The sequence below is a fragment of the Oncorhynchus masou genome, unplaced genomic scaffold, assembly GCF_036934945.1.
Source record: "Oncorhynchus masou masou isolate Uvic2021 unplaced genomic scaffold, UVic_Omas_1.1 unplaced_scaffold_1560, whole genome shotgun sequence".
Classification (NCBI taxonomy): Eukaryota; Metazoa; Chordata; class Actinopteri; order Salmoniformes; family Salmonidae; genus Oncorhynchus; species Oncorhynchus masou.
Window position 1 is genome coordinate 28168 of NW_027005658.1, and position 10539 is coordinate 38706.

The 10539-nt window shown below is 41.7% G+C and overlaps 1 long non-coding RNA gene across 1 annotated transcript; it reads left to right on the plus strand.

The window, feature by feature from the left end:
* Positions 1-7744: 7744 nt before the first annotated feature.
* On the plus strand, positions 7745-8728 carry LOC135531225 (uncharacterized). Its single transcript, XR_010453977.1, has 3 exons — positions 7745-7822; positions 8104-8427; positions 8547-8728. It is a non-coding gene; the product is annotated as an uncharacterized LOC135531225 (long non-coding RNA).
* The last annotated feature ends 1811 nt before the right edge of the window (positions 8729-10539 follow it).

Consider the following 10539-nt stretch of genomic DNA (forward strand, 5'->3'; position numbering starts at 1 on the left):
GACTTTTGCATGTTATTGTGAGGGTTCTGAGAGTAGTAGACTGTAGTAGTAGACTTTTGCATGTTATTGTGAGGGTTCTGAGAGCAGTAGACTGTGGTGGAGAGGTTTGCATGTTATTGTGAGGGTTCTGACAGTGGTAGATTATAGTGGATACTTTTTTTGAACATTTGATTGAGAGATATATCCTGTACATGTTGCTTATACAGTAATATTTTTGCCTGCAAAATGTGAGCCTAATAAGGTAAGATTCTCACATACACGTGTCGGTTTGAGAAGAGTACATTATAGTGGGGACTTTTTTGAAAATGACCCAAAGCAAGAGTGACAGTAAGAGTAAGAGTGATTGAGTGAATGTTTCGTAAAAGGTGTAGGAGTAGAATTAATATGAGACACAGTGATGGTGGGTTGTGTTTAGGAGTACTATAAACATGAGACACAGTGATGGTGGGTTGTGTATAGGAGTAGTATTAACATGAGACAGTGATGGTGGGTTGTGTTTAGGAGTAGTATTAACATGAGACACAGTGATGGTGGGTTGTGTTTAGGAGTAGTATAAACATGAGACACAGTGATGGTGGGTTGTGTTTAGGAGTACTATAAACATGAGACACAGTGATGGTGGGTTGTGTATAGGAGTAGTATTAACATGAGACAGTGATGGTGGGTTGTGTTTAGGAGTAGTATTAACATGAGACACAGTGATGGTGGGTTGTGTTTAGGAGTAGTATAAACATGAGACACAGTGATGGTGGGTTGTGTTTAGGAGTAGTATTAACATGAGACACAGTGATGATGGGTTGTGTTTAGGATTAGTATTAACATGAGACACAGTGATGGTGGGTTGTGTTTAGGAGTAGTATAAACATGAGACACAGTGATGGTGGGTTGTGTTTAGGAGTAGTATTAACATGAGACACAGTGATGGTGGGTTGTGTTTAGGAGTAGTATTAACATGAGACACAGTGATGGTGGGTTGTGTTTAGGAGTAGTATAAACATGAGACACAGTGATGGTGGGTTGTGTTTAGGAGTAGTATTAACATGAGACACAGTGATGGTGGGTTGTGTTTTGGAGTAGTGTTAACATGAGACACAGTGATGATGGGTTGTGTTTAGGAGTAGTATAAACATGAGACACAGTGATGGTGGGTTGTGTTTAGGAGTAGTATTAACATGAGACACAGTGATGGTGGGTTGTGTTTAGGAGTAGTATAAACATGAGACACAGTGATGGTGGGTTGTGTTTAGGAGTAGTATTAACATGAGACACAGTGATGGTGGGTTGTGTTTAGGAGTAGTATAAACATGAGACACAGTGATGGTGGGTTGTGTTTAGGAGTAGTATAAACATGAGACACAGTGATGGTGGGTTGTGTTTAGGAGTAGTATTAACATGAGACACAGTGATGGTGGGTTGTGTTTAGGAGTAGTATTAACATGAGACACAGTGATGGTGGGTTGTGTTTAGGAGTAGTATTAACATGAGAAACAGTGATGGTGGGTTGTGTTTAGGAGTAGTATTAACATGAGACACAGTGATGGTGGGTTGTGTTTAGGAGTAGTATTAACATGAGACACAGTGATGGTGGGTTGTGTTTAGGAGTAGTATTAACATGAGACACAGTGATGGTGGGTTGTGTGTAGGAGTAGTATTAACATGAGAAACAGTGATGGTGGGTTGTGTTTAGGAGTAGTATTAACATGAGACACAGTGATGGTGGGTTGTGTTTAGGAGTAGTATAAACATGAGACACAGTGATAGTGGGTTGTGTTTTGGAGTAGTGTTAACATGAGACACAGTGATGATGGGTTGTGGTTTTATTGGTTTAGATGCACACACTGACTGTTAACTTCCTGTTCTGCTTTCCTGTCTGTACTCTCACAGCCCTGAATCATATCATAAATCTGTATATACACATTCGACTGTACAGAATATGGTTCTCTGTAGCTCAGTTGGTAGAACATGGCACCTGCAACGTAATAGGCACATGACTGTAAATTGCTTTGAATAGTTCAGTCTTATAAATTGCATTTTTTATGGACAGCAGACTACAATGCAGCAGGCTATTGTGATGTTCAATGATGCCTCTGCTATATAAAGCTACTACGAGTACTGTACAACAGAGGGGGCTGGTGAGCAGATAAATGGGAGGATGGACTCTTTGCAATGGCTGGAATGAAGGAACACTAACCATTCATTTGAATCATTTTACAGCCCAAATGAATGAGGACATAATATGAGGACTGGAGGCTGCAGTAATGTTGAGATGCCAGTAGGGGGAGCTCTAGTCTAGAACACTGGAACCTTCAGAAGCACTTTGATGCAGATGATGAGGAGGGATGGGAACTGGTCAGATTTAAATTATTACAAAAATATAGGCCCACTCCTTAGAATAATAAGAAATGCAACCCTTTTCTGACATTCTGTTTATGCATGCAAATGTCTTAACGTCCTGACTAGGCTACTTTTAAATGTGTCAACCACAGTACTCACTTCCAAATCAAATCAAACGCTATTAGTCAAATGCACCAAATACAACAGGTTACAGTGAAATTCTTACTTAAAGGCCCCTAACCAACAGTGCATTTAAAAAAAATATGGATAAGAATGAGATGAAAGTAACAAGTAATTAAAGAGCAGCAGTAAACAATAACAATATATACAGTGGGGTGCCGGTACAGAGTCAATGTGCGGGGGCACCGGTTAGTGTAGGTAGTATGTACATGTAGGTAGAGTTATTAAAGTGACTAAACATAGATGACAACAGAGAGTGGCAGTGGGGTGGAGAAGGGGGGCAATGCAACTAGTCTGGGTAGCCATTTGACTTGATGTTCAGGAGTCTTATGGCTTGGAGGTAGAATCTGTTTTGAACCCTCTTGGACCTAGACTTGGCGCTCCAGTACCCCTTGCCGTGCGGTGGCTGGAGTCGTGGACAATGTTTAAGGCCTTCCTCTGACATAGAGGTCCTGGATGGCTGGAATGGATGGCTGGAAGCCTGGTCCCAGTGATGTACTGGGCCGTTCGCACTACCCGTAGTGCCTTGCGGTTGGAGGCTGAGCAGTTGCCATACCAGGCAGTGATGCAACCAGTCAGGATGCTCTCGAATTGTGCAGCTGTTGAACCTGAGGATCTGAGGACACATGTCAAATATTTTCAGTCTCCTGAGGGGGAATAGGATTTGTCATGCCTGCTTCACAAATGTCTTGGTGTGCATGGACCATGTTAGTCTGTTTGTGATGTGAACAACAAGGATCTTGAAGCTCTCAACCTGTTCCACTGCAGCCCGATGAGAATGGGGGCGTGCTCTGTCCTCTTTTTCCTGTAGTCCACAATCATCTCCTTTGTCTTAATCACATTGAGGGAGAGATTGTTGTCCTGGCACACACTGCCAGGTATCTGACCTCCTCCCTATACGCTTTCTCATTGTTGTCGGTAATCAGGCCTACCACTGTTGTGTCATCAGCAAATTTAATGATGGTGTTGGAGTCTTGCTTGGCCGTGCAGTTATAAGTGAACAGTGTGGAGTGGGTCTAGGGTTTCTGGGATGATGGTGTGAGCCATAACCAGCCTTTCTGTAGTCATTTAGGCACAGGCACTTAGTGGTTTCAACCTGTTGGTATTACAGTCTCTCGGACAGGGAGAGGTTGAAAATGTCAGTGAAGAAACTTGCTTGTTGGTCAGCGCATGCTCAGAGTATACGTCCTGGTAATCCATCAGGCCCTCAGGCCTTGTGAATGTTGACATGTCTAAAGGTCTTACTCATGACGGCTGCAGAGAGCGTGATCACACAGTTGTCTGGATCAGCTGGTTCTCTCATGCATGTTTCAGTGTTATTTGCCTCGAAGCGAGCATAGAAGTAGTTTAGCTCGTCTGGTAGGCTTGTGTCACCGTCCAGCTTTCGGCTGTGCTTCCCTTTGCAGTCTGTAATGGCTTGCAAGCCCTGCCACATCCGACGAGCATAATACCGGTGGAGTATGACTCAATCTTAGACCTGTATTCATGCTTTGCCTGTTTGATTGTTCGTCGGATGGCACAGCAGGATTTCTTATAAGCTTCCAGGTTAGAGTCTCGTTACTTGAAAGCGGCAGCTCTAGCCTTTAGCTCAGAGCGGATGCTGCCTGTAATCCATGGCTTCTGGTTGGGGTATGTGCGTACGGTCACTGTGGGGACGACGTCATCGATACACTTATTGATGAAGCCAATGACAGATGTGGTGTACTCCTCAATGCCATTGGAGGAATCCCGGAACATATTCCAGTCTGTTCTAGAAAAACAGTCCTGTTGCTTTGCATCTGCTTAATCTGACCACCTTTTTATAGACCGAGTCACTGGTGCTTCCTGCTTAAATTTTTGCTTGTAGGCAGGAATCAGGAGAGTGGAATTATAGTCAGATTTTCCAAATGGAGGGTGAGGGAGAGCTTTGTATGCGTCTCTGTGTAACAGTATAACTTTAGACCGTTAACACTACTTCAAGGTCTCAGTGCAAGTGACGTCACCGATTGAAATGCTATTTAGCGCGCACCACCGCTAACTAGCTAGCCATTTCACATCTGTTACATCTGTGTGTGGAGTAAAGGTGTTTTTAGTTCTTTTCCCTCTGGTTGCACATTTAACATGCTGATAGAAATTTGGTAAAATGTATTTAAGTGTCCCTGTGTTAAAGTCCCCGGCTACTTGGAGCACCGCCTAGGAGTGTTTTCTTGTTCGCTTATAACGGAATACAGCTCATTCAATTCTGTCTTAGTGCCAACCTCTGACTGAGGTGGTATGTAAACAGCTACGAAGAATACAGACGAGAACTCTCTCGGTAGGTAGTGTGGTCAACAGCTTATCATGATATACTGAACCTCAGGTGAGCAATAGCTTGAGAATTCCTTAGTGCACCAGCTGCTTTTTACAAAAATATATACATCGCCCCTTGTCTTACCAGACGTTCTATCCTGCCGGTACATCGTATAACCAGCCAGTTGTATGTCGTGCTTCAGTCACAACTCCGTGAAGCGTAAGATGCTACAGTTTTTAATATCCCGTTGGTAGTTTATGTGGTGTGTTTGCCAGCAGAATTGAGGGAAGTGGGGGTTTATTCAATCGCCACAAATCCTCAGAAGGCAGCCTTCTCTCCGGCCTCTCTTTCTAAACCTCCTCTTCATGCAGATCACTAGGGTCGGACCTGTTCTTGTTTCTCTGCACTGCCAGTAAGTGTTGTTGGTTTAGATGAACTGACTCAGCATCACCTTCCTGTCATCCATACACCTATACAGCCTGAACCACATCAGAGTTATTTATATGGACATTATACTGTATGTCCTTCATTAGCACTTTATATTCACAGAATAGTATATGGACAACAGGCTACATTAGACTATATTTGGATAACAGGCTCTAATAGGCTATATATGGATAGCAGGCTACATTAGACTATATATAGTAGACATGATAACAGGCTACATTAGACTATACATGGATAACAGGCTACATTAGACTGTATATGGATAGCAGGCTCCATTAGACTATATATCGACAACATGCTACATTAGACTATATATGGATAACAGGCTACATTAGACTATATATGGATAACAGGCTACATTAGACTATATATGGATAACAGGCTACATTAGACTATATATGGATAACAGGCAACATTATACAATATATGGATAACAGGCTACATGAGACTATATATGGACAACAGGCTACATTAGACTATATATGGACAACATGCTACATTAGACTATATATGGATAACATGCTACATTAGACCATATATGGATAACATGCTACATTAGACTATATATGGATAACATGCTACATTAGACTATATATAGATATCATGCTACATTAGACTATATATAGATGTCATGCTACATTAGACAATGCAGTATATGGATAACAGGCTACATTAGAATATATATGGATAACAGTCTACTTTAGACTATATATGGATAACATGCTACATTAGACTATATATAGATATCATGCTACATTCGACTCTGCAGTATTTGGACAGTCAGTTTGTTATGTTGTTATTAGCCCAACATTATTGAGGATATTATTAGGATGGTGCAGTAATGGTGAGATGCCAGTAGGAGGAGCTCTAGTCTAGAACACTGGAACCTTCAGTACCACTTTGATGCAGCTGATAAGGAGTGTTAATTGAATGTGTTTGTAGAATAGAATGAATGACATGGAACTGACCAAATGTCAGTGGAACTTTGACCTGTTCCATGTAGAACTCAGAGGGACAAGGCAACACATTCTAAGATATTATAAACATTCCATATAGAACAGTCAACATATTGTTAACATGGTTCTGTATTTAAATAAAAGTGGAAATGGGGGACATTTTGTCCATTTTCGAAATGTATGGTCAATTCTAGTACAGTAACTTCCCTTCTCTGACCTACTGTTCTGATCGTGGATGTTAATGTCTTACAGAACTGTCTTTTCCTTCCTCTTTTTCAGCTACTTTTGTCCTGACTACTTTAAATATGTATCAATCACATAAATAACACTTAGTAACAGTTCCCACACACTACCAGTAAGTTGACTCACTGTACAAGACCTCTCCCCTTCACTTCACTCTGTAAGTACTCTTGACAATAACTTGAAATATAGTGTTTGGTTATGTGTTTTTAGTCATTTGTCATATTCTTGAGGGTAATGTATCATTTTACTTGTTGTTATGTTTTGAGCTCTGTTTTGGTTGTTACATCAGGGTCAGTATTCATAAAGTGTCTCAGTGTAGGAGTGTTGATCTACAGAGGGATGAGATGATTAACCAGGGTAAAATAGACATGCAGACAAACATTGTAACACAGCAGCGTGTGTGTGCGTGTGTGTGTGTGTGTGTGTGTGTGTGTGTGTGTGTGTGTGTGTGTGTGTGTGTGTGTGTGTGTGTGTGTGTGTGTGTGTGTGTGTGTGTGTGTGTGTGTGTGTGTGTGTGTGTGTGTGTGTGTGTGTGTGTGTGTGTGTGTGTGTGTGTGTGTGTGTGTGTGTGTGAGAGAGAGAGAGAGGCACACAGTGGATTTATCTGAGGGCCCTTTAGGACCAGACTGATAGGGAGTAGGGTTGACATCTATACTGTGGAGGATTTGTGTTTTAACTTTTCTACATCCATAACAACCAGCTCTCCAGACTTTGATACAGACTCCATGGGCCTTTCCTACAGATGGTGTCTGTATGTGTGTGTGTGTGCGCGCGTGTGTGTGTGTATGCATGTGCCTGTATGTGTGTGTGTCACTTGCTGTTTATCCTCACAGCTTGGGGATAGGAGTTATCATTGAACCTGGTGGTCAGTCTTTAGGCTGCAGTACAGCTTGACGGACCGTAGAGGATTGAACATTGATCCTCCTATATTTGGGGTTCTGAGAATGAAACAGCTTCAGAACAATCAGAAATATGTGTTTACAGTACTACAGATCTGTTCAATAAGTTGTTGTTGTTGATGATGCATTTATTGTATCCATTAGGAAGTCATTTTTGCATCATACAGCATATCATCTTTAATAGACAGACGTAGACAGACATGCAACACATCACACACATTACATACATAGTGGAATGGACTTACAGACAGACAGTATTCACATAGACAACCATATAGCACAATGCCACACAACACAATATGAGCCTGGTTCATTTTCAGTAATGAGGCCCTGTACCCCATTTACAGTTTCTACTTCAATGTATCAGGTGGAGTTATTCACCAGCTATAGAGTGAGTTGTTGTTTATGTTTCTAAGACTGCAGGGTGGGAGATGCAACAATGGCCTTGAGAACAGCAGGAAGTGTGTTGGTGGTCTTTCTCTGGTCTGTAGCAGGTATGGTCTCATTCTTATCTTTAAGTTTATCTGTTTATCAATCTACAGACATTTGTAATAGGATAAGAACCATAATGTTATTCTGGTGTGTTCTGTTAGGAGTCTCCACTTCACTTAAATAGTTATCTTTCACACCTCACTGAGTGATGCTTATCTGTGGTTTCCATTCACACTCAACTCAGCAACTATGGCTACAAAGTGTGGACAAACCTTACTGTCAGTGTGAGCCAAAAGACCTTGACTTCATTCTGATTCCCTTTTGTTGTGTGACCTTGTTTCAGTGATTCTGGGTCAGAATAGCAGGATTGTGACCTACACCAAGAAACGTTTCTGTACCTTGAAGGGGTCAACAGTGGATCTATCCTGCTCTTACACATATCCCAGAGGTCATACAGTCACAGCAACCACATGGTATAAATGGAAGAGTTTGACGTGGACTCACATCCCAGATAAATATGAGGATCGTATAGAGTACCGTGGGAATAAGGAGAATGACTGCACCCTGAGAATCACAGACCTGAGAGAGGAGGATTCAGCATCATATTACTTCTCATTTTCAACAGGCTCATGGACATCTGGCTCAGTTGTCACTCTCTCTGTCACAGGTTCTGTAATCTGACATAAAGAGAACAGTTACCACTTCAAATTATGTATTACATTTTCAATGAGAACTTGGAATGGTGCTGACTGACAGATGTTCTCCATTGTTGTTTCATAACTACAGATCTAAAGGTGACTGGGGGAACAAGAGGGGAGTATTGGACGACACTGACCTGTAGCACCACCTGTACTCTGCCTGACAACCCCACCTACATCTGGTACAAGAACGGACACAAAGTAAAGGAGGACACTTCCAGCCTGGACTCAGACTCCTTTAGTGATGCAGACAGTTACTCCTGTGCTGTAAAAGGCCATGAGGATCTCCTCTCTCCTGCAGTGTGTAAGTGTGGATTCAACTCAGTATTCTAGTATAACTTTTCAAGTGTAATTATTCTGTCTAATAAACAGTCCTCATAGATAACACTTAGCATAACAGTAACACAGGATGGCAGAACTATTTTGGATTACTGATGCTCACGATCCCACTGAGTAAATCATGCATTCTTATCATTATATTTCAGGTGTTCAGGGTCAGAGCTGCTACAGAGTGACTTACACCAATAGTACAATCTGTGCCTTGAAGGGGTCAACAGTGGACATATCCTGTAGTTATTTCAGTGGTTATGATACAGTCACATCATCACTCTGGTTTAGTCCTAAACAGAGTGACAGGTGGAGGGATGAGTTGATGCCTGAGGACCTAACCACAGACCCAGGGTATGCAGGTCGTGTGGAGTATGTTGGAGAGAAGGAGAGAGGTCGCTCCACCCTGAGAATCACAGATCTGAGAGAGGAGGACTCTGCTGAGTACAAGTTCATATTCAACACACAGACATCAAGATGGGGACACAGCTTCCCTGGAACAACTCTGACTGTCACAGGTAACACTGGATCATGTTAATACATACAGGATCATGTTAATACATACATTTCTATTAGATGTTTCATTATACATGTTTTTATCCATAATACACTATTGGTTTAATGATGTTATTGTCATTGACTCTGTATTCAGACCTGCAGGTGAAGGTGACTCCTGCCACAGAGGCAGGGAAGAGGACACTGACCTGTATCACCACCTGTACTCTGACTGACAACCCCACCTACATCTGGTACAAGAACGGACACAAAGTAAAGGAGGACACTTCCAGCCTGGACTCAGACTCCTTTAGTGATGCAGACAGTTACTCCTGTGCTGTAAAAGGCCATGGGGATCTCCTCTCTCCTGCAGTGTGTAAGTGTGGACTTTTACATACAACATTTGTTTCAGGTCGTCAGACGATCATCATTTAATTTGCTGTGAATGTGATGTCCACTTCTGCTTTAGTTCCGTATGCTTTGCCACGCAGTGTTGAATGGGCTTCAAGATATATAATCAAATTCATGAAAATGCAGTCAATGGATGGATTTACTTCTACCAAATACCTTTCATTATGTTGTTGAGCCTGTACACCATTGCACTACTTTTTTTGAGCACTGAAGACCCATGAAAAATAACTACTAAAGTTTAAAAACTACAAAGCTGATAGTCACTTCCTGGTTACTTTCACAGCATATGATTTAAACATTGTTGTTTTGTTGTTTTCATTGACACTTGGAGGTGAGGTGCCCTGATTGGTGTCACTCGTTAGTCAGAATGTGTTACAACTGTGGGGTTTTATTTTGTTTGGCTCTTCTTGTGTAAATGTTGTGGAAGCTCATGTCTTTTTGTTCCAGTTGTTGTTGATAGTACATTTTCAATGGACTCCCCCATGAGTGTCTTTCAGAGCCCACTGGTCTCATTTTTGTCTTTGTCAGTGACTCTTTTATTAATTCCCATTTTTGTTTTGGTTAAATTTGAGGTTTTCTTGCTGGGGAACGTAACAGCATAAGTGTATACAGTAGATATTGTAATTAAGAATTTTATTATGTTGTTATATTGTCTTGTATTTCAGGTCAGAAGTGTTGGAGTGTGACTTACACCCATCAGAAGATCTGTGCCTTGAAGGGGACAACAGTGGACATATCCTGCTCTTACACATATCCCAGTTATCATGAGATCAAACAAGCTTTCTGGTTTACTAAATGGTCTGGTATGGAGGCTGAAGATCTGAGCTCAGTGCCAGGGTATGAGGGTC